General features: G+C 41.0%; 1 long non-coding RNA gene across 3 annotated transcripts; it reads right to left on the bottom strand.

Moving 5' to 3' along the window:
• Nucleotides 1-14,534: 14,534 nt before the first annotated feature.
• On the bottom strand, nucleotides 14,535-20,510 carry LOC111756702 (uncharacterized). Of its 3 annotated transcripts, none has more exons than XR_002791113.2 (3): nucleotides 19,571-20,510; nucleotides 19,155-19,462; nucleotides 14,535-16,724 (listed from the first exon to the last, which is right to left on the bottom strand). It is a non-coding gene; the product is annotated as an uncharacterized LOC111756702 (long non-coding RNA). The 3 variants fall into 3 exon arrangements; XR_010047696.1 differs by having other exon boundaries at nucleotides 19,264-19,462; XR_010047695.1 differs by having other exon boundaries at nucleotides 14,535-19,462.
• Nucleotides 20,511-20,615: the final 105 nt, after the last annotated feature.

The raw sequence follows: 20,615 nt of genomic DNA, 5'->3' as shown, positions 1-20,615 counted from the left end.
ACAATTTCACTGGTCAATGCTTTGAAAATGTTTTGAATGCTTCACATCTGAGCCAAAGCAAATGCAGGAGAAGCCTGGTGGTTCTCAGCTCGCTGTGCGTCCTTCTCTTTATTTGCCTTCCCACCGTCTGTCTGGTCCTCTTTGAGTGCCATAGTGACAATAGTCCTGGAGCTTTTGGAATGCATGGGAAGAATGATCTGGGGATGCAGCCATCAGCAGAGGTAAAAATACTTATTTATGAAGTACTTGCCACAGTGGGTAATCGAGATGATAGGTCACTGTGAGAAGGGATGTCCTAGCAGGGAAGAGGGGGCCCTTACACAGTGAAGGTTCACCATGAAAAGTAAAAAGTGCCAAAGGCAAAGAGTAAGTTAAGATGCTCTTCCCCTGTGACCCAGGACAAAAACTGGAGGTGAAAAGCAAAGGGAGGTGACTGGATTGCTCCCTCTCAGCTAGGGTGAATATGATGGATGAGGCACTAACTCAGACCTGTGTCCCCAGATCTTCCTCCCAATCATAAGCCGGTAGAGTCCGGAGAAAGACTCACTTCCTACCAGATGCAGGGGGCGGACACTGCTTGGGAAGGAGGGAGGCATCTAAGTGGGCCCTGGAAAAGCTGGAGGATTTAAGCATGAAGGGTTCAGGCAGAAGAAACACTGGCCAGTGTTCAAATGTTTCACTTCACACTAAGTAAAAGCACAGAGGCAGAAAACTGCAAAGCAAAGAAAAGTGAAACACACTTTCAGATAAGCAAAGGACCAACTTTACATGAAGCAGCAGGTGGCTTCAATGCTCAGCTGCGGGGAGCACAGTGACCTGGTAGGCAGGGGGAGTTACGCAAGCATTTAACGAGGAGACAGCATGATGGAAGGGGCGAAACAGTGCAGGGGGGAGCAGAGTTTGGGGTGAAGGAGTATCTGAACAGTGGCCAAAGGCGGGTATGCAAAGGCCCAACCCAGCACCTAACCTGCTGTATTTGGCCCAAACGTGATAGATGAATATTTAATAATCACATAAAGATTTAGATTCCATCTTCTCTTCAGCACAGTGGCAAGTGAAAGTGGCAAACAGATTTCCCAGGGACAATAAAACTACCTAAGTTGAGTAGCCACGCCACCTGTGGGGCCACACCCTTTCCAGTCCCCAGGTCCCATGCTCTCACCGGACTCCAAGGCCAAGCACCAGCCACCAGCAATCACAGCCCACTCCTGCAACCTCCTCAGTCCCCCAGGGCAGTGGCCTGGGGAGTGTGGGTCCCCAGCAAGGAAAGCAGCCAGCAGCAGTGACTGGGCTGTCATAGGAGTATAATTGTGGAACTAAAGAAGGGAATACACGTGAGAAGTTTGTCCCGCTTTTTTGCCAAATCTCAGCAAACTTTAGCTCACAAGATGGGAGGAAATTGTGAGCATGAGTGATTCAACTGTGTTTCCTGAGAAAAACAACTGTAATGTTTGAAAAAGTTACTCTCCGTGTCCCTTCATAATTGTTCATGGAGTGATGGATAACCCTAGAAGCAGAATTCCCCAGGAAAGCATGGGTGACTCAGTTTCTCCAGCTGTACACGAGTGTTCCCAGTTGGTCATACCACAGCAAACTGTGGACACAAAGCATGAGGCAGGCTTCAGCCAGCAAGTGACGCTTACCAGTCAAGGGGGAAACCTTGGTTTAGTAGAAGGGGCAGCTGGAATTCTACTGTTTTATATATAAAGTACAGATAGAGATGTGGTGCTTGCACAAGTATACAGTTTATCTGTGGGTCTTTTGTTTTATGGGGGGAAACATGGTCAAAAGATCCCTTAGGGGATGATGATGACATTTTTGAAAAATTGGGAATTAGTAGGGACTGCTGTGTGTGTGACTCACTCACCTTGTCTCTTTTCGAGTTTGTCAATCAATTAATGCCATTGGAGCTCCACAGAGCCCTAACCTGGCTCTCCCGACACTGATGGAGACCGAGCCAGGCTACATAAAATCTGTATTGCTCCTTCACCAAAGGAAAATCAACAACAACAACAAAAATCAACCGAAAGAGGAAAACTCTTGTTTGAAGAAGAAATTTCTCAAGTAGAATCATTGCATTACACCAGCAGCCCTTCTTGGACTAAAATGTCTCACTCCAGCCAGGAAATATCAGTGTTGGAGGAGGGTAGCTTTCCACAAATGAGAGCAAAGTGGCCTCACCCAAGAGAAAGCCCAAGCATAAACTTCCATCTTGGTGAATAAGATGCATCCCGCTAGTCAAATGCACTGAGGCATAAATGAAGGCCAGCTATTTCTCCCTCGGGCAGGAGACCGAGACACCAAGAGCTCTGCCAAGCCATGCCTTTCCCCAGGTGAGGTCAGAACAAAGGAGTAGCTGCATAGCTCACACTGCTGGTGCACAGCCAAGCCCGATTCCCATGCAGAGAGGGCTCTGTCCAAGAAAAGACCAGGGCTCACGACTCCGAAGACTTGTGTGCAAAGCTTGACCAAAAGGATCCATGGCATGCCTCTGCCTGAAAATCACCATTCTTCACAGAGGGAGGAAGCAATCCTCATGAAAAGAGGAAGTGTTCTACATCCTTCCAGAAGGCTCTACTGAGCAGACACCAGCCTTGACTGTCCTGCTGCCTGGTGGCCATCATTGTCATTTCCTGAGTCCAGGTGCAATCATCAGAGCTGGGACTTGAACTCAGTTCTCCTAGCTCAGCAGTTCCCACTATGCTTCCTGTGAGGGACAGTGATTTTGAGCATACACTGCACCCTTAGAGAATGACTTAGCTAGTGAGGTAGAATTTATTCCAAGCAGAGTTCCATAGCATTAGTGATTAGCAAGGTCCTGTCAAGCCTTTCTGATGTCCTTTGATGGTCAGCTACGCAGGCAGTCAGGAAGGACTGAAGAAACAAAAAAGTTGTAAGCAATGAACTTTGCCCCAAACATCCTGAAGTCTGTATCTGCATGTAACTCTTTGGGTTGGGACTCAGAAGCACTGGCCTTGTAGCTCAGCAGTCTGCGGATGACCAGATGCCACGAGAATGGATACTGCTGGATTCTTTTAACAGTATTAAAACTTCTCAGAGGATGAAAAACAGAGGATGACAACAAAACCCCAGTATTTCTTGCTATTGTGATGAAGGACTCCAGGAAGACAGAAAGGAAACAGAACACCTAAGACAAAGGCCCTCACCCAGAGATGCAAAATATTGTCATGGATGTGCCACACAACAGCTGTGGGTATCGATCTAGCTAGAGCAAGAGTAATTCCACGAGGGAAAAATCAGTGCTAAGAAGTCCTGTTTCTTTCTCCACACAAATACAACATTGTCTCTTTGATTTTCAACTTTATATTTGTAAAATTCAAAGTTACACTAAATCGTTGTTTTCTGGACAACCCCAGAGATTTCTTATGTGTGCATGGAGTCCCATTTATCCCATGATGTCACCCGTTCCATAGTCTCTCCCTGGGCCCTGTGGGGATATCCCCTGCCTGGGAAGATCCGCGAGGCCAGCTGTGCTCTGAGGCCCACAGTTTGGCCACATCCCACCAAGCATTGCGTCTCCAGCCTAAGCTCCCCTGTTTTCCGGACACCACCATCTCTCATGGGCACCAGGACCACTGCTCAATGCTGCCGAGTCTGCCCCTACTGAGCTCTGACTGCCAGTCATCACCTCTACTGCTAGCGCCCAGAGTGCCCCCATCACCATCACGGTCCATGTCAAAGCATGGCTGAGAACCCAGACTGGCTCTGTGTCCATGGGAATCCTCCATATGCAATCTGCGCTGCTTTTTGTTCCACTGAGTCACACTAGTACAAAAACAGGGCTGAGGAAGCGCCAGTGTTTCAAGAGATTCAGTGAAAACTGCTTGTTCTTTTTAAACCCTTCTCCCCCTGTCAGTGAGTCGATGGATAGTTGGACTGGGGTCAAATCTAAGAGAAATAAACGATTCTACCATCCAGCGATGATTACTGTTCTAATCTTGTCTGCCTTGCTTCCTGCTCACTTAGAATCTTTCCCAGGAGGTCGTTGGCTCCTCTTCATGGAGCCATCCCACTCATCCTTCAGATCAGGCCAGCTCTCTGCTGTACAGCATGAAACTAGACTCAGGCCAAAGCTGTGGGACAGATTCAGAACCCAACTGCAGATAAAACTTACATCTGGGGTTTGCTGGTGAATAAACTGCCACCATTCCCAGGTTTTCTTTTACAAAACTGGACTTCAGAATTATTTCATTATCTATCTGCAGGGAAGCTATAGGAAAGAGCAAAGTTAAACTTAGTACTATAGGGCTCTGGAAGGTCATAGTCTTCTGCTTTATGTAATCTTTCTATAGTCTTTTTCTGAAATTTTTTACATTATGGAACATTACAAATTCTTCTACAAATCATAAGTTCATTACCCCCTTGGGTCAACCAAAATTTTAGTGTTAAATCTGCATCCTATGATACGAGGTGTGTGTTAAATTATGTCCCTCACACAGTTATGTTGGAGTCTCAGCCCCTAGCAAATGGGGTCGAGTTTGGAAACAGTCTTTGCAATCTACTCAGAAGGTCATATTAGATTAGGGTGGGCCCTACATCCAATGGTGTCCTTAAGAAATGAGGGTGAGGGCTGGGGATTTAGCTCAGCGGCATAAGTGCCTGTCTTGCAAGCAGGCAATAGTGAGGTCGATCCCTGGTACTAAAAATGAAAAAGACAAAAAAAAAAAAAAAAAAAAAAAAAAGAAATGAGAGTGATGTGTTACGTGAAGGAGAAAATGCCCCATGAAGACAGAGATTGGCGTGATTCTGCTGCAAGCTGAAGAGTGTCAAAGACTGTTGGGAGCCATCAGCAGTTAGGAAGAGCTCCAGGAGAGGATAGGCCCTTTCCTACACCTTATCTTTTGACTTTTAGCCTCCAAAATTTGGAAAAACAAATTTCTTGGAGTTTTTTTAAGGCATCTTTTTTGCGGATACTGTTCTGGCAGTCCTTGGAAACCAATACAGATTTTGGCTCTGAGAGTGGCACGTATTACTATGATAAATTCTATAAAAATGTTAGAGTGGCTTGAGACTGGGGTGGTGATAATAACTGGAAAAAAGTTTAAGCGCTTAATAGAAGAAAACAAAAGTTGCCATGCAGGGATTGCTGGTAGAAATATGATCATTAAGGGAGATTCTGGTAAGGTCTCAGAAAGAAGATAAGAACTGCAGCTGTCATCTTAAGGAATGTGTGTGTTACCATGATCAGATGTTGATAGAATATAAATATTAAAAGTGTTCCTGGCGAAGACCAGAAGAAAGAGATAACATGTTCTTTAACCCCACAGGGGAAGTAAACCTTGTTAAACAATGTCAGGGACTTGGCTGAATTACAACCTGCCATTAAATGAGAGCAGAACTTGTAAGTGATAAACCTTGGAATTTGGCTGAGGTCTCTTTTTCTTGTATTTCTTTCTTTTCCCTCTTCTTTTTTTGTTTAATTTGAGGATACTTCCAAAACAAAGTGTGGAAGGTGTGGCCTGATTTTCCTTTGTTGTTTATAGTAAGATATGACAGGAAAGACAGAAGGGAGCCAGCAACTATTGAGCAAAAAGGAGTGGTGGACACAGTGTTTTGAAAATTCCCAGAGAGAAGCTATGAACTTTGAGAAACCCAGTGTAGGAAGAAGATCAGCCAGCGACAGGACAGCCTCTGCTGTGGAGATGAGCTTTGTGAGTGGGTGAGAGATCCAGACACTCTTCTTCAAAGAAGCAGACACACTCCTCAGGGTGCTGTCATCCAGACAGTGCTGTGCGGGGTCCTCTTGTCAGGGGGCGTGGCCCCATAGGGTGCATCTGAGAGCAGCAGAAATGTTGGCAGCCTGAGCTGGAAGGGACAGAAATGAGATAAAACGGCTTTCAGACTTCCAGAATTCTTTCGGCTGCAACCATGTGGTACCCTTTGAGAGAAGGGAGGAACGATCGCTATCGTGGGCTGCAGATGTGTTGCTCCAAAATCCATCTGCTGAGTGTCTCAGAACGTGTCTGCATTTGGAGTCAGGGCCTTTGAAAGCAGGACTCAAGCTAACATGAAGTCCTACCAGTGTGACCTAATTCAGTGTGGCTGATGACCGGAGAGGAAGAGGAGATTAGGACAGAGTCACTGAGAACACAGACCAGTGAAGACTCAAGGAAAGAAGCTTCCAAGAAAACCAGCTTCCCGCGCCTTGATCTCAGAGCTCTAGGATTAAAGAAATAAATACATTTCTGCTACTTTAGCCCCCCAGTCTGTGGTGTTTTGCTGCAGCAGCTCTAGCAAAGTAATCCAACTCCAAAGGCCATTCAAAAGCTAGGGCAGGCTCTGAGAGCCAAGCCTCTGCAGACCAGAGATCAGGAAGATCCCAGCTCTGAGACGCAAACACTGATTACCAGGCTGAGATGCAATAGAATTTGTTGTACTGCATTTGAATTTGCCTGGAACAAGTGACCCTTTATTCCTGCCATTTTTTTTTTCCTTTTAGAAACCTACACCATTGTATTTTAGGAACAGGTTTGTTATTTTCTACTTTTACAGATGAAAAATTTTTCCCAGGATAAATCCTCCACATACGTAATTTAAATGATTTATATGATGTTATCTGAGACTCTTTGAGTCAATAATACTTAGATGAGATTTGGGGCTTAGAAGTAAAGCTGAATTAAAACATTTGGAACTAGTTAAGAATAGCGAGATAACAAGAATGTATTGTGGGGGCCAGAGATTTAGCTCAGTGGCACAAGAGCTTGTGTGGCAAGCTCAAGGTCTTGAGTTTGATTCCTGGCACACACACACACACACAAAAATATACCGTGCATCTGGGGAAGAAATGAATTTGGGCTCTTCCTGGCCTGGGACCAGGCCGAGGTTCCCTGCCAGAACCAGTGAGTGGAGCAGTGGTGCGGAATCCCACTCCAGCCTGGGGGAGCCCTCTTCCTTGCCTGGGGGCCAGGTCACGGTTCCCTGCCGGGTCCAGTGAGTGGAGCCGCCGCAGGGAACCCCATCCCAGGCTGGCAGAACTCTCTCCCACACTTGGAACAACACTTGAAGCTCAAAAATATAGGAAAATAACAAAATGAAAGACCAAAACGCAATCTCAAACATCCAGCCCATCCCAAGAAAGCCTAGGAGCCATGTGCATGGAAGAAAACACATGCCACATAACTGAAATACCTGAAATAATAGTAACTGAAATAAAGAAGCAATTCTGGGAAGCCTTAAAGGAATTGAAACTAGAAATAATCTCTCAGGTAAAAGAAAAAATGATAAAAGAAATGAAGGAGATGCTGAACATAGCTAAAGAAGACACAATTTAAAAATTGGGGAAACTAAACAAAAAGAAAGAATCCCTGGATGAACAATATAAGAAAAAAACAGAATACATAAAGCAGATGCAAAGAGATACACAGGAAATCAAAAACTCCACTGAAAGTTGTAAAAACTGCCTCAATGAATGTGAAGATAGAATCTCAGACCTCAAAGACAAGATTGCAGCCAGTGAACAGGAAATGAAAGATATTTTAAAAATAACAAGAAAATCAGGAAATAACAATTCAACACCTGCAAGATGACACAAACAGGAACAATATAAGCTTGATGGGGATAAATGAAAAAAAGGGGACAACATAAAGGATGTCAAGAGGATATTTAGAGAAGTAATAGATGAAAATTTCCCAAACATGAGATTGGAAACTGATATCAAGATCAATGAAACATATAGAACTCCAAATAGCCATAACCAAAATAAATCTACACCCAGACATATAATAATGATCATCCCAGAAATCAAACAAAAGAATAGAATATTAAAAGCTGTCAGAGAGAAAAGACAGATCACCTATAAAGGAAAACCTATCAGAATCACAGCAGACTTCTCAGAATAAACAATAAAGTCAAGAAGAGGATGGAGTGAAGTATTCCAGATCCTAAAGTAAAATGATTTCCAACCTAGGCTGATGTACCCTGCAAAACTGTCCTTCAAAATCGATGGAGAAATAAGATACTTGCATGACAAAGATCAGCTGAAAAACTTGATGATCACCAAGCCAACCTTGCAAAGAATACTGAAAGACAGCCTAGATACATCTAGGGAAAAACCACTAAACAAAGCAGACAATTAAACAGAGCAGAAAGATAAAGATGCAACAGCAGAAAGATAACATGTCAACAATAAACCAATATATAACAGTTCTAGCCATTAATGTAAATAGTCTCAATACACCAACTAAAAGAAACAGACTGCCAGAATGGATCAAGAAACAAAATCCAACCAAATGGTGTCTACAAGAAACCCATCTAACCCAAAAGGATACTCACAAATTGAAAGTCAAAGGATGGAAAACAATACTTCATGCAACAGGAACCCCCCCCCCAAAAAGTGGGGGTAGCTATTCTGTTTGCAGACAAAGTGAACTTCAAGCCAATAATGATCAGAAGGGATAAAGAAGGTCACTACATACTGGTTAGGGGAAAACTCCAAGAGGAAGAGATAACTATCTTAAATATACATGCACCAAACTCCAGAGCACCCAGTTATATAAAACAAGTACCAACAGAAATGAAAAACCAAATTAGCAATAACACAATTCTAACAGGAGATCTTAACACACCATTGACACCAATGGACAGATCAACCAGACAGAAAATCAGCAAAGAAATAAAAGAACTGAATTGCACCGTGAACAAATGGACTTAATAGACATATACAGAGTATTCCACCCAACAACACAACAGAATACACATTCTTCTCAGCAGTACAGGGACATTCTATAAAATAGACCATATATTAACTCACAGAACGTATTTAAATAAATGCAAAAAAGTTGAAAATATCCCTTACATGCTATCGGACCATAGCGCTGTGAAATTAGAAATTAATAATAAAAGATACTGCAAAATTCCCACAAACACATGGAAACTGAATAACACACTTGAGTAATCAGTGGGCACAGAGGAAATTAAAGAAAAAATTAAACAATACCTACAAGAAAATGAAAATACAGATACAACTTACTGGAATCTGTGGGATGCAATGAAAGCCGTCCTCAGAGGAAAAATTTTTGCACTGAGTTCCCACATCAGGAAATCAGAATGAATACAAGTAAATAACCTGATGCTACACCTCAAACAGCTAGAAAAAGAAGAGCAAGTCAAGCCCAAAGCCAAAACAAGAGAGGAAATTATAAATATCAGAGCAGAAATCAATACAACAGAGACTAAGAAAACAATCCAAAGAATCAATGAATCAAAAAGTTGGTTCTTTGAAAGAATAAATAAAATCGATAAGCCCCTAGCCAACCTTATTTCAAAAAAGGGAAGAAAAAGCTCAAATTCATGCAATAAGAAATGAAAAAGGTGAAATCACTACAGACTCTATAGAAATACAGAAGATCATCAACACCTATTTCGAAAAACTCTACTCTCAAAGGTTTGATAACACAGAAGAAATAGACAGATTCTTAGAAACATATGAAGTACTAAAGCTAGATCAAGAAGATGTAAAACTGCTGAATAATCCAATCTCTATCAATGAAATTGAAAATGTAATTAAGTCCTTACCTACAAAGAAGAGCCCAGGCCCAGATGGATTCACTGTAGAATTCTACAAGAAATACAAAGAAGACCTAATGCTGACACTCCTCAAACTATTCAATGAAATTGAAAGGCAAGTAATCCTTCCTAAGTCATTCCTGGAAGCAAATATTACTCTAGTACCAAAACCTGAGAAAGACCCAACTAAAAAAGAGAACTATAGACCAATCTCCCTAACGAACACAGATGCAAAAATCCTTAATAAAATATTGGCAAATAGGATGCAGCAAATCATCAAGAAGATTACACACCATGACCAAGTGGGATTCATCCCAAGAATGCAAGGATGGTTCAACATATGCAAATCAATAAATGTAATCCACCATATCAATAAAGCCAAAAATAAGAATCACATGATCATTTCTATAGATGCAGAAAAAGCCTTTGATAAGGTCCAATATTCATTCATGATAAGAACTTTACAAAAAATTGGAATAGATGGTCTTTACCTCAATATAATAAAGGCCATCTACGACAAACCAACAGCCAGTATCATACTAAATGGCCAAAAATTGAAAGCCTTTACTTTAAAATCAGGTACAAGACAAGGATGTCCTCTTTTTTTTTTTTAACCACACTAGAGCAACTTAGAACAAGGATGTCCTTTATCACCACTCCTATTTAATATAGTACTGCAAGTACTAGCCAGAGCAATTAGACAAGAGAGAGAAATAAAAGGGGTAAAGATAGGAAAAGAAGAAGTTAAATTATCATTGTTTGCAGATGACATAATACTCTACATAGAAGACCCCGTAAATTCCATTGAAAGACTCTTAGATATAATAAATAAATTCAGTAATGTAGCTGGATGCAAAATCAATACTCAGAAATCAATAGCATTCCTATACACTAACAACAAAATCACAGATAGAGAAATAAGAGAAGCCACACTCTTCACACTAGCAAGCAAAAAAATAAAATATTTAGGAATTACTCTTACAAAAGAACTGAAAGACCTCTACTGGGAAAATTATAATACACTAAAAAAAGAAATTGAAGATGATCTCAGAAAATGGAAAGACATCCCATGTTCATGGATAGGAAGAACAAACATTGTGAAAATGGCCATTCTCCCAAAACTGTTATACAGATTCAATGCAATCCCAATAAAAATACCATCAACATACCTTATAGATTAGAGAAATCACTCCTAAAATTCATCTGGATACAGAAGAGACCTAGAATAGCAAAGGCAATTCTAAGCAGCAAAGGCAAAGCAGGAGGCATCACAATCCCTGACTTGAAGTTATACTACAAAGCAACAGTAGTAAAATCAACATGGTACTAGAATCAAAACAGAGCCGAAGATCAATGGAATAGATTAGAAGATACAACCACACTCAACCACCTTATCTTTGATAAAGGAGCCAAGCATTTTCATTGGAAGAATGACACTCTCTTTAATAAATGGTGTTGGAAAAACTGCCTCTCCATTTGCCAAAAACTAAAACTAGACCTATGCCTATCACCAGGTACTAAATTAAAATCTAAATGGATCAAAGATCTGAATATTAAAACAGAAACACTAAATCTATTGGAAGAAAAATTAGGTAGAAACCTTGAAGACATAAGGGTAGGTAGAGAATTCATGAACAGGACTCAAACTGCACGGGAAATACTTCCCAGAATCAATAACTGTTACCATCTCTTATTAAAAAGTTTCTGCATGTCAAAAAAAAACTCCAGCATAGTGAAAAGAAAACCCACAAACTGGGAAAAGATCTTAGTGAACTCCCCCTCAGACAAGGGACCTTTGTCTAAAACATATAAAGAATTAAAAAACTTAGACCCCCAAAATTCAAAGATCCAATCCAAAAATGGGCATCTGAGATGAATACACACTTCTCAAATGAAGAAATACAAATGGCAAATAAATACATGAAAAATGTTCATCATCATTGGTCATTAGGGAAATGCAAATTAAAACCACACTGAGATTCCATCTCACTCCTGAAAGAATGGCCAGGATCAAGAAAACCAACAACAACAAATGCTGGAGAGGCTGTGGGGAAAAAGGAACTCTCCTACACTGTTGGTGGGAGTGTAGACTGGTACAACCTTTGTGGAGGCCAGTCTGGAGATTTCTCAAAAAGCTGGGATTGGAAGTCCCATTTGTTCCAGCTATTCCACTTCTAGGCATATTCCCAGAAGAACTGAAAGCATTATACCACAGTGATATATGCGCACCTATGTTTATAGCAGCACAATTTGTAATTGCCAGATCTTGGAAATAACCCAAGTGTCCATCAACTGAGGAATGGATAAAAAAGTTGTGGTATTTCTATACAATGGAGTACTACTCAGGTATAAAGAAGGATCACATTGAGATATTTATCAATAAATGGGCACAGCTTGAAACCATACTCATAAGTGAAATAAATCAAACTCACATGTGTGAATACCAAATAGTTTCCCTAGTGTAGGAAAAGATTCAAATATATAAAAGTATGTGGTAATCATGATTCCCCATTATGTGGCCTTGAAGCCTTATATAGTTTTCACTTATTAATTGGAATGGCTTTATACTGGGCTGCTTGATATTATTGCCTGCGATGAAATGAACAGCTATTTTGAAGAAAACAAGACATCATAATAGCTAGTGCTGATTTAATAGCATCTTGTTTTGAAGCCCCACCAAACTATGGCTCTTCTGTCTCCATTGGTTTTATCATGTTGTATTTTGCTGGATTTTATTATAAACAAAAATTGTTATAGGCAAAGAGATATAGAAACTATTGTTCATTTTCTGTTAGCTGGTTCTAACTACCCTACAATGCTTTCATCCACTTGAATGGTTTTACACTGTCTTGATATGTTTGATGCTCTAGCATACAAAGTTATATTCAAATATTTCAAGGAAAAAGACACTATGGTAACTACTATTAAGTCGGGTTATTTGGTGGTGAAGCATTAGGTTGCTGAAACTGTCATGCTTTGACCTGTATTGTTATGTTGTTATGTCCTCTTTTATCTCAATCGCTCCCTTATTCATTAAGAAAATTATTTAATTATTTTCTATTACTTTTTTAACTAAGGGGAAAAAATAAAAAAAATTAGCAGGATATATTATAGTAAGCTTTTTGATTTCCTATTAACTTGATTTGAAGTCCTGTAATGCTCCCACTATCTTGTTTTGACTGATTAGACTCTGTTCCATCCTGTATGATAGTATCAAGTTTGAGTGTATAGGCAACTACTTTGAAGGCAATAAGATTCACTATGGATCTCATTCTGGTTTGACTACTATCCTCTTTTGAAGTTCTGTAATGTTTACAATGTTTAGGTTTTATTGGTCTTGTTCTCTACTGTTTTGTTCAACTTTATAATACCTAATGAGATAGACAATTCTTAAGGAAGCAAGAGGCATTATGGAAACCACTGTTGATAACCTTGTACTCTGTTTTTACATCATGTACTATGTCTATCCTTGGTTTTGACTGACAGCTTTGTTTTGTCATATTTGATTTTATTCTCTTCCAAAAAAAAGTAATAAGAACTATGGGAGTAATAAAACCCAAAATGTGTAAATTTTGTTGTAATAAAGAGAGGGAAAAAAAAGTGCTCTAAATGATACAACAGCAAGTGTTGTTTAGGTGTGTTAAATAGATGACCATATTAATGTTTTTGGTTGGATCATTGAACACAACTGTTTGCAGTCTCACTATTTGAATGTCCGCTTTGTATGCTTTGATCCTGTGACCTGAACCACTATATCTAAGATGATAATGTGTAATCTATTAACTGGTGATTTCTTACTGGTTTTTTTTTTTTTTTTTGTAGTTCTATATTACTTGTACCCTTACACTGTTTTGTTTTGTTCTGTTTTTTTCTCTTTTTCCTTTTAAATAAAATTAAAAAAAAAAAAAAGAAATGAATTTGGGTGGCCAGACAATGGAATGTCTTTAAATTCTGACTTCCAAAAAGATATGCTCAAGTTTCAACCTGTCATCTTGTGAAGGTGAGTTATTTGAAAACGGGTCTTTCAAGATATAATTTTTTTGAGGTTATGATACATTACAGTGGGCTCAAAATCTAATGGCAAGTGTTGTTACAAGACTAGGAAAGCACACAGAGAGATCAAAGGGAGAAGGCCATGGGAAGACAGAAGCAGACATGGGTGCAATCCAGCTACTAGCCAGGAAGCACTAAGGATTTCGGGGAGCCACCAGAAGCCAGGAAGATACAAGCAGTCTTTCTGAAAGCATGCTGGCACCTTGATTTCAGATTTTGAACCTTTTGAGCCTCAAGGAAATACATTTTTGTGGTTTTAAATACCTCAATTTGTGGGAATTTGTTTTGGCAGCCGTAGGAAACTGAAATTACCTCTTAAAACTCTATAGATTGATAGGGTTGTTATTGCTCTAAGCTAGTATGACCCTACATTTACCTTTAAGCTTTTAGTTGATGAATAACTTTATACATTTTTATTGTGTACAAGAGGATGTACTGAAGCATAGTGATACATTTCTCAGTGATGTGGACACAGTCTCGGAAATGTGTCGTGTGAGCTCATCACTGCACAGAGAAGAAGGACTCAAACAAACCACAATGGGCACAGTACACTAAGCAACATGACCTCTGGGACCACTATTGTACATGTGGTCCATCATGGACCTGAATGTCACTGTGCAGGCGTGACTGCATGTGCATATTAGGGAAGGGCAGGACCTAGCTACTTACAGCTTTACTGCCGATCGCTATCATTTTTGTAGTGAGAACACATATAGCTACTGTGTATATATGTCTTATAAGACTACAGTACACTCTTATCAGCAATAACAACCTTGGTGTACACAGACACCTTGACATTCTTTCCTCTTATCTAAGTGTAACCACACTTAGATAGTGTGACCACACTCCTTTGACAAAGAGCTCTCCTTCTCAACTACTTCAGCTTTGTGTCATAACCACTATACTTTCTACTCTTAAGAGATCAACTTTTTTAAAGTATATGTGTGAGCAAGACCTTGTGGAATTTTTCTTCTTTTTTTTATTAGTTTGAAGGTAGTAAAATACAACAGAATAAGACAGAACAAAGCTAATTGAGACAGTGTAGTGAAATTGGTACAGAACATCACAGCAGGTTACCAGGATAACAGTAATAGGTATCACAGTGTATCTCGTTATCTTCACAATAGTTGTCCTTTCAATCACGTACAGCAAAATAAAATGAAGTACAGAACATTATAGAATTTATCAAAACAGAATATTGAATAGAACACTACCATCAATCAGAATAATGCAAAACAGTAGTAAAAATATTTGCCTTCAAAGAAATGGTAGAAGGAAACCCCCCTTACTTGCTATTTTGCATAGGGTCAACCTCCCAAGAGATGCTCAGATCTCTAGTTCCCATTTGCTAATGAGGGGCAGGAGAAGTAGGATGTTTGACTCTCAGTCCGTGCCCTGGTAGGCTCACTATTGCTTAGCAGGGAGGCAGGCTGGTTGCTTGGTTTCCCATTCCCCTAAGTTCCAACATGGTGCAGATCTCAGGAGACAGTGGTGGTTCTCCCGTTGGGGTGGCCGCAGCCTGCCACACCACAGCCACTTACCAGGGAGGTGAACTGGTTGCTTGGTTTCCCAGCATCCCAAGTTCCAACATGGCGTGCAACTCAGGAGTCGCTGGTGGTTCTTCTCCTGGGGCGGCTGCAGCCAATCTTGTGGAATTTGTTCTTCTATTGGGTTTATTATAATCACTTAACAATGTCCTCCAGCTTCATTCATGTTGTAGCAAATGGCACAATTTCTTTCCTTTTTTTCAGCTGTAAAGAATTTGTGTGTGCACGCATGCGTGTGTGTGTATGTGTGCATGTGTGTGTGTGTGCACATGTATGTGTGTGCTACATTTCCTCCATCTATTCACCCATGGATGGATGTGAAGATTATCTTGGTTGTGTCAATTTGATTGGCCTGGGAGTCTCCTAGGTTTTGGTGAAGGCACAACCTCTGGATGAGTCTGGTGGGTCGTGGAGGCGTGGCCTCAGGTACTGTGTACAGGCCCTGGCCCATGTCTCTGCTGATTCCCTGCTCCACTTCACAGCTGTCATGAACTAAGCAGCTTGGCTCTTCTGCCGTGATGTTTCTGCCTTGGAGCAAGCTGACCACAGGCTAAATCTCAACTGAAACCATGAGCCAGATAAAACCTCTCTCCATCTTACTGTGGATCTCAGTTATTGTTGCCCAGCACCAGGAGAGCTGACTAACACAATGAATATTTAGGCTGATTCCATATTTTAACTATTGTGGGTAGCGCTACAGTAAACATGGATGTGCAGGTGACTTTCCAACATGCTGGATCACATGGTAATTCTTTGGAGGAACTTCCTGTTTTCTAGAACATGTGTATTAATTCACATTCCTATCAGCAATGTGTTTCTCTTTCCCACATCCTCATGTGCTACATTTTGTCTTTTTTTTTTTTTTTTTTTTTTTTTTTTGTCTTTTTCGTTTTTATCGGTACCAGGGATCGAACTCATGACTGCCTGCTTGCAAGGCAGGCGCTTATGCCGCTGAGCTAAGTCCCCAGCCCCCTTACATTTTGGCTTATTGGTAAGATCCATCCTGCCTGGGGTGAGAGATCACTGTGGTTTTCATCTGCATTTCTTTAATGGTCAGTGAAGCCAAGCACTCTGGTCACTGGCAGGCTTCCTTGAAATCTTTTGACCATTTTTTTAAAACCAAGTCATTTTGTCTTCCTGTCAAGTTGTTAGAGCTCCTTACATGTTTTATATGTTAACTTCTTACATTTCTATTGTCACATTTCCCTCCAATGTTTACTTGTATTTTTTATAGAGCACATTTCTTTTCTTATGGTCCTCTACCTTTTCCCCTTTATTTCTTCTCTCCCTTCTTTTGTAAAATTTTGCTTCTACTTGTTCTGTCTCCTTTTAGTCCTTTTCCTAATACTTTTTCAAAAGGGTCTTCCACACTCCCATTCCTGGTTAACACCTGTCTTCTGCTTCTCTCACCTGTGGGTCCTGAGCTGTGCAGAAAGGTCACACCTCCGGCTCCCCAGCAGCCAGTGCACCTGTGAAGCTCTCTCACTGATGAAATGCGGGTGGAGGTGACGTAGATCTCACCCACACAGATCTAAGAACCAAACATGATCTTCCATATCTTTTTCTTCTATCAAAGGAACTGCTCTGTCAGCCTGGATCCTGGAGTGAAAGTGTGTAACAAGATTGCAGTGAAGACGAACAATGAGTAAAACAAAAGAGCAACAGTAATGAAAACCTTTATTGTGGTAAGTCTCTGGTATTTTGGGGCTCACTGTTATTGCAGCATAACCTACCCTGATACTTCCTACACTTCCTAGCCATCAACAGAAAAGCTCTCTAGAATTCTCTCCACCTAACGTACAAAGGTTAACCTGTTTAATCTAACATATAAAATGCACCTAGTCCTAACCTGTCTTTACTGTTTTATTTTTATTTCTTTTGCTTCAAAGAATATTATTAGGGGAAGAGGCTAATTTCATTAGTCACATTCTATTTAACAAAACACTGTGCATATTTTGATCCTCTCTTGCTTATTTAATGCCTCCTGCATGACAAGCTTCAGCCCAAGACCTAATAGAAAGTGTGGACTGGGCTGGCACAGAATGGCTACGGCAAAGTCCCACAAAAGCCCATAATCAGAAATTGACCTAGGGGTTGATAACCAAGACTGGACAGAGAAACCAAAGATGACTCGGTTCCAGGATACAGTGCTGGCGGTCAGGGAAGACTATACAGGCAGAGGTGAGTACCTAATCTAGAATTAGACCCTGAGTATCAGCTTCCGAAGCAAGAATTAAACATCAGGGGTTTAAAGACACAATGAGATAATATGCACTGAATTCCCCCAAGAAAATTCATACACTGAAGCTTTAATCCCCAGTGTGACTCTTTGGAGACAGAGGCTTTAAAGAGAAAAATTAAAATTAAATGAGATCATAATGTTGAAGTCTAATTCAACAAAGACACAAGAGTCATGCACGGGAGAAAGACCATGCAAGGACACAGTGAGGAGGAGCAAGAGGGACCTCAGAGAAGCCTAACCTTGGAGTTCCACATCCAGAGCTCTAGTTTGAACTACACAGTGTGCGGTAGTTTGTTGTGGGAGTCCTAGCAAACCGCTATATTGGGTAAGTAAAAAAGAGGGTCCCACAGGCCAGGTACCCCCACCGCAATATTGCTACAGATAGTCTGCTTTACCTACAAATCTCTGCACCCAAACTTCCTACCTGGGGCCCTTGAGGACTCTGAGGGAGTCCTGCCACCTTCTGACAACCTGAGCATGTTTTGTCTCTGAGACTCCTGTCACGCAGGGACTTGTGCTGGCTGTAAGAAGTTCAGTGTCTGAGGACTGGTGGCAGTCATCCATCTGCATGCACACGGAAGTCAGCACAGAACCCCAAGGGTACTCACCTGACCATGCTCAAGTCCCTACATTAACAAAGCACAGTAACCTGCACACACATACACCGCCATGCCTAGCTTATTTATAATACATGATACAGTGTAAATGCCAGGTAAATAGCTGCCATTCTGAATTGTCTAAGAAACAATGTTAAGAACCATTGTAGTTTTTTCAAATATTTTTGATCCACAGTCAACAGGCTCCAGGGATCCAGAATCCATAGACATAGAGGGCTGATAAAATAATGTGTCCTCTGGTCCTCCCCTAATTTAGGGGTTCTTAATTCATAGAAGCCCTGAAGGAGGGCAGGAGTCAGGGATTGGTTCACTGATGGGCTTCAGGTGTTTACTCAAACTTCATCAAATTCTCAAAGAAAACTCGACACTAAAAGGTTAAAATGAATGTCACAGCCTAGAAGCTCCAAGCAGTGTGGACATGTCAGATATGTCGGTAAGTTCATAGACAGGAACAGAGTAAATTCTTCATCAAAACTCAACCATTACACTTTAATGGCTGTGTACACTTTCTAAATCTGATCTACATCTGGGAGGCAGCTATTGTTATAGGTTTATTGTTTGCAGATTCTTGACCTATGAATTATTTTAGAAATCACAGGTGCAGAAACAATAAAACTTTGGGTATCTGCCAAAGAGTATTCCCAAAATAAAGCCACATGAAAAGACACTGAGTTCAAAACCCCTTCAGTTCTTACTATGCACTTCTCTCTTACCAAGTTATAAGTAATAAGTGAGTCTGTATAACAATTTTGAAGATTAAGAAAACAACCTGTAAAGCCAAAAGTAAAAATTCTCATTTTGCTTTGTGCAAATGAACTCGCTACATACATATGCATATTTATGATTCAAATCTAATTTGCTTAAATCAAATTATTTTTATGTTAAATAGATATCTATAAGAAATGTTATTTTGATCATTTCATAGAAATATGTGAATTTTAGTATTAGAAAAATATATTTTAAATGTTTAGTTTGCCAAACGTTTTTTCTATAATTCTCTAGCTAAAAATCTACATTTTCGTTGAATTGATGTTATTACCAGAATTCAACCTCATAAAACCACCTCAAACAATGGGAAATGGTAGTTCAAATCAGAAGTTAGTATTTTGGGTCCCTTCTGGCCAACTTCAACAAAAAATGTTTGTGCTACCCCCGCTCCAATGTCCTCACCTCCCCCAACCTCTGAGAGCAGCCTGTCCATGTCTTCCCCACTTCTGAGACCAGGAAAGGCAGGACAAACAGGCCCAGCCCTCATCCTTCCTCCAAGGAGACTACTCACGGTGGACCTTGGCTGAGGAAAAATAGCCCATTGTCACAGGCACAGGCACATCACGTCCTTTCATCCTGTCCCTGAAATCAGGACAGCGTGGAGTAAGCAATCCTGACCCTCAACACTGAAACTGTTTCCAGCTGCACTGTGACTCGTTTTTTGGTTCCTAGGCAAATTGCCCAGTTTCCTCGCTCCGGAATTCCCCCAACTGCAAAATAGAGAAAATTCTTGTTACCTTTCTTTTGTAGTTTTCTGAAAATAAATAACGCAAATGTTTCTAAGGTCCTTTGAGGGATTTGGTAGAGGGCATATTTACCTAAAAGGATAGCCTGGGTTTTGATTACTTCTTGCTTTATCGTGTGTTGTTTTTACGAGTTTGTTTTGCTTTTGCAAAAAGACTTCAGCACACATTTGGAAAATCTGAGCTAAGCTAAATGACTGCTATGGATTCACCGTTACTGGGGTGTTTCCAGCAGGCAGAGCACTTAGGCAGCTGGAGGACAGAGAGGACACATACCCTGTACTTTCAAGGAGCTCAACAGCTTGCTGGGAAGGAAGTGTTGCAGTTGAGTGAGATACAAGTGAGACCATCCACCAAGGCATCTGGCTTGGAATCCTACCATACAAGGTATAGCTGGAGACTCCAGAAAAGCTGCTCACCCTTACCAAGCTTTGATATCCTTTTATACAAACCACTGTAGCTAAAAACATTCATCGCGTGCCTACTAGGTAGCTGAGGATATTCTGTGCAGTTTCCTGTATTAAATTACTTAATACTCACAAGAACTGCCTGCAATACACATTGCTACTGTTTCCATGCTTGAAGCCCCATCTTATAGGTCAGGACGTGGAAGCTTAGGTTATAAAACTTGCCTCGGGTCATACAGTTTGGAAGTTGGAAAGCCACTGTACAAATCCGGCCTGCTTGGCCTGAAATACTGCAGACCTAAACAGGGTGCTACACTGATCCTTAGCTGGGAGCACAGGGAGCATTAACTGATACCATGCATAGGAAGCCTCCAGCACAGTGTCTGACACACGATAAACGCACAGCAAACACAGAAGAGGTGGCATGAACAGCCAGGATGCTATGTCAGAAACAAGCCATCTGCTTCACAGGGGGACTTGCCAAGGACCTAATGTCAAGCTGCATTACGGCAGGAAGCTGTGTGGAGGGGAACAGGGTAAGAACTGCAGCATCCCTGAATCAGCAGACAGGGCATCTACACAAACCTACATCGCCAAAGCGCACTCCTAGACAGTGTTCACACAGCTGAAGTACCCTGCCGTAAAATCCTGGCTGGGTCTGTGGGAACAGTTTCCCATTGAGAAACATCCAAACACATCTGCGGCAACGACTT

The sequence above is a fragment of the Cavia porcellus genome, unplaced genomic scaffold (assembly GCF_034190915.1).
Source record: "Cavia porcellus strain 051 isolate PalLab524CR breed Dunkin Hartley unplaced genomic scaffold, mCavPor4.1 scaffold_5, whole genome shotgun sequence".
NCBI lineage: Eukaryota > Metazoa > Chordata > Mammalia > Rodentia > Caviidae > Cavia > Cavia porcellus.
The sequence above is the reverse complement of the archived record's forward strand: the minus strand, read 5'-3'. Positions and strand labels throughout refer to the sequence as shown.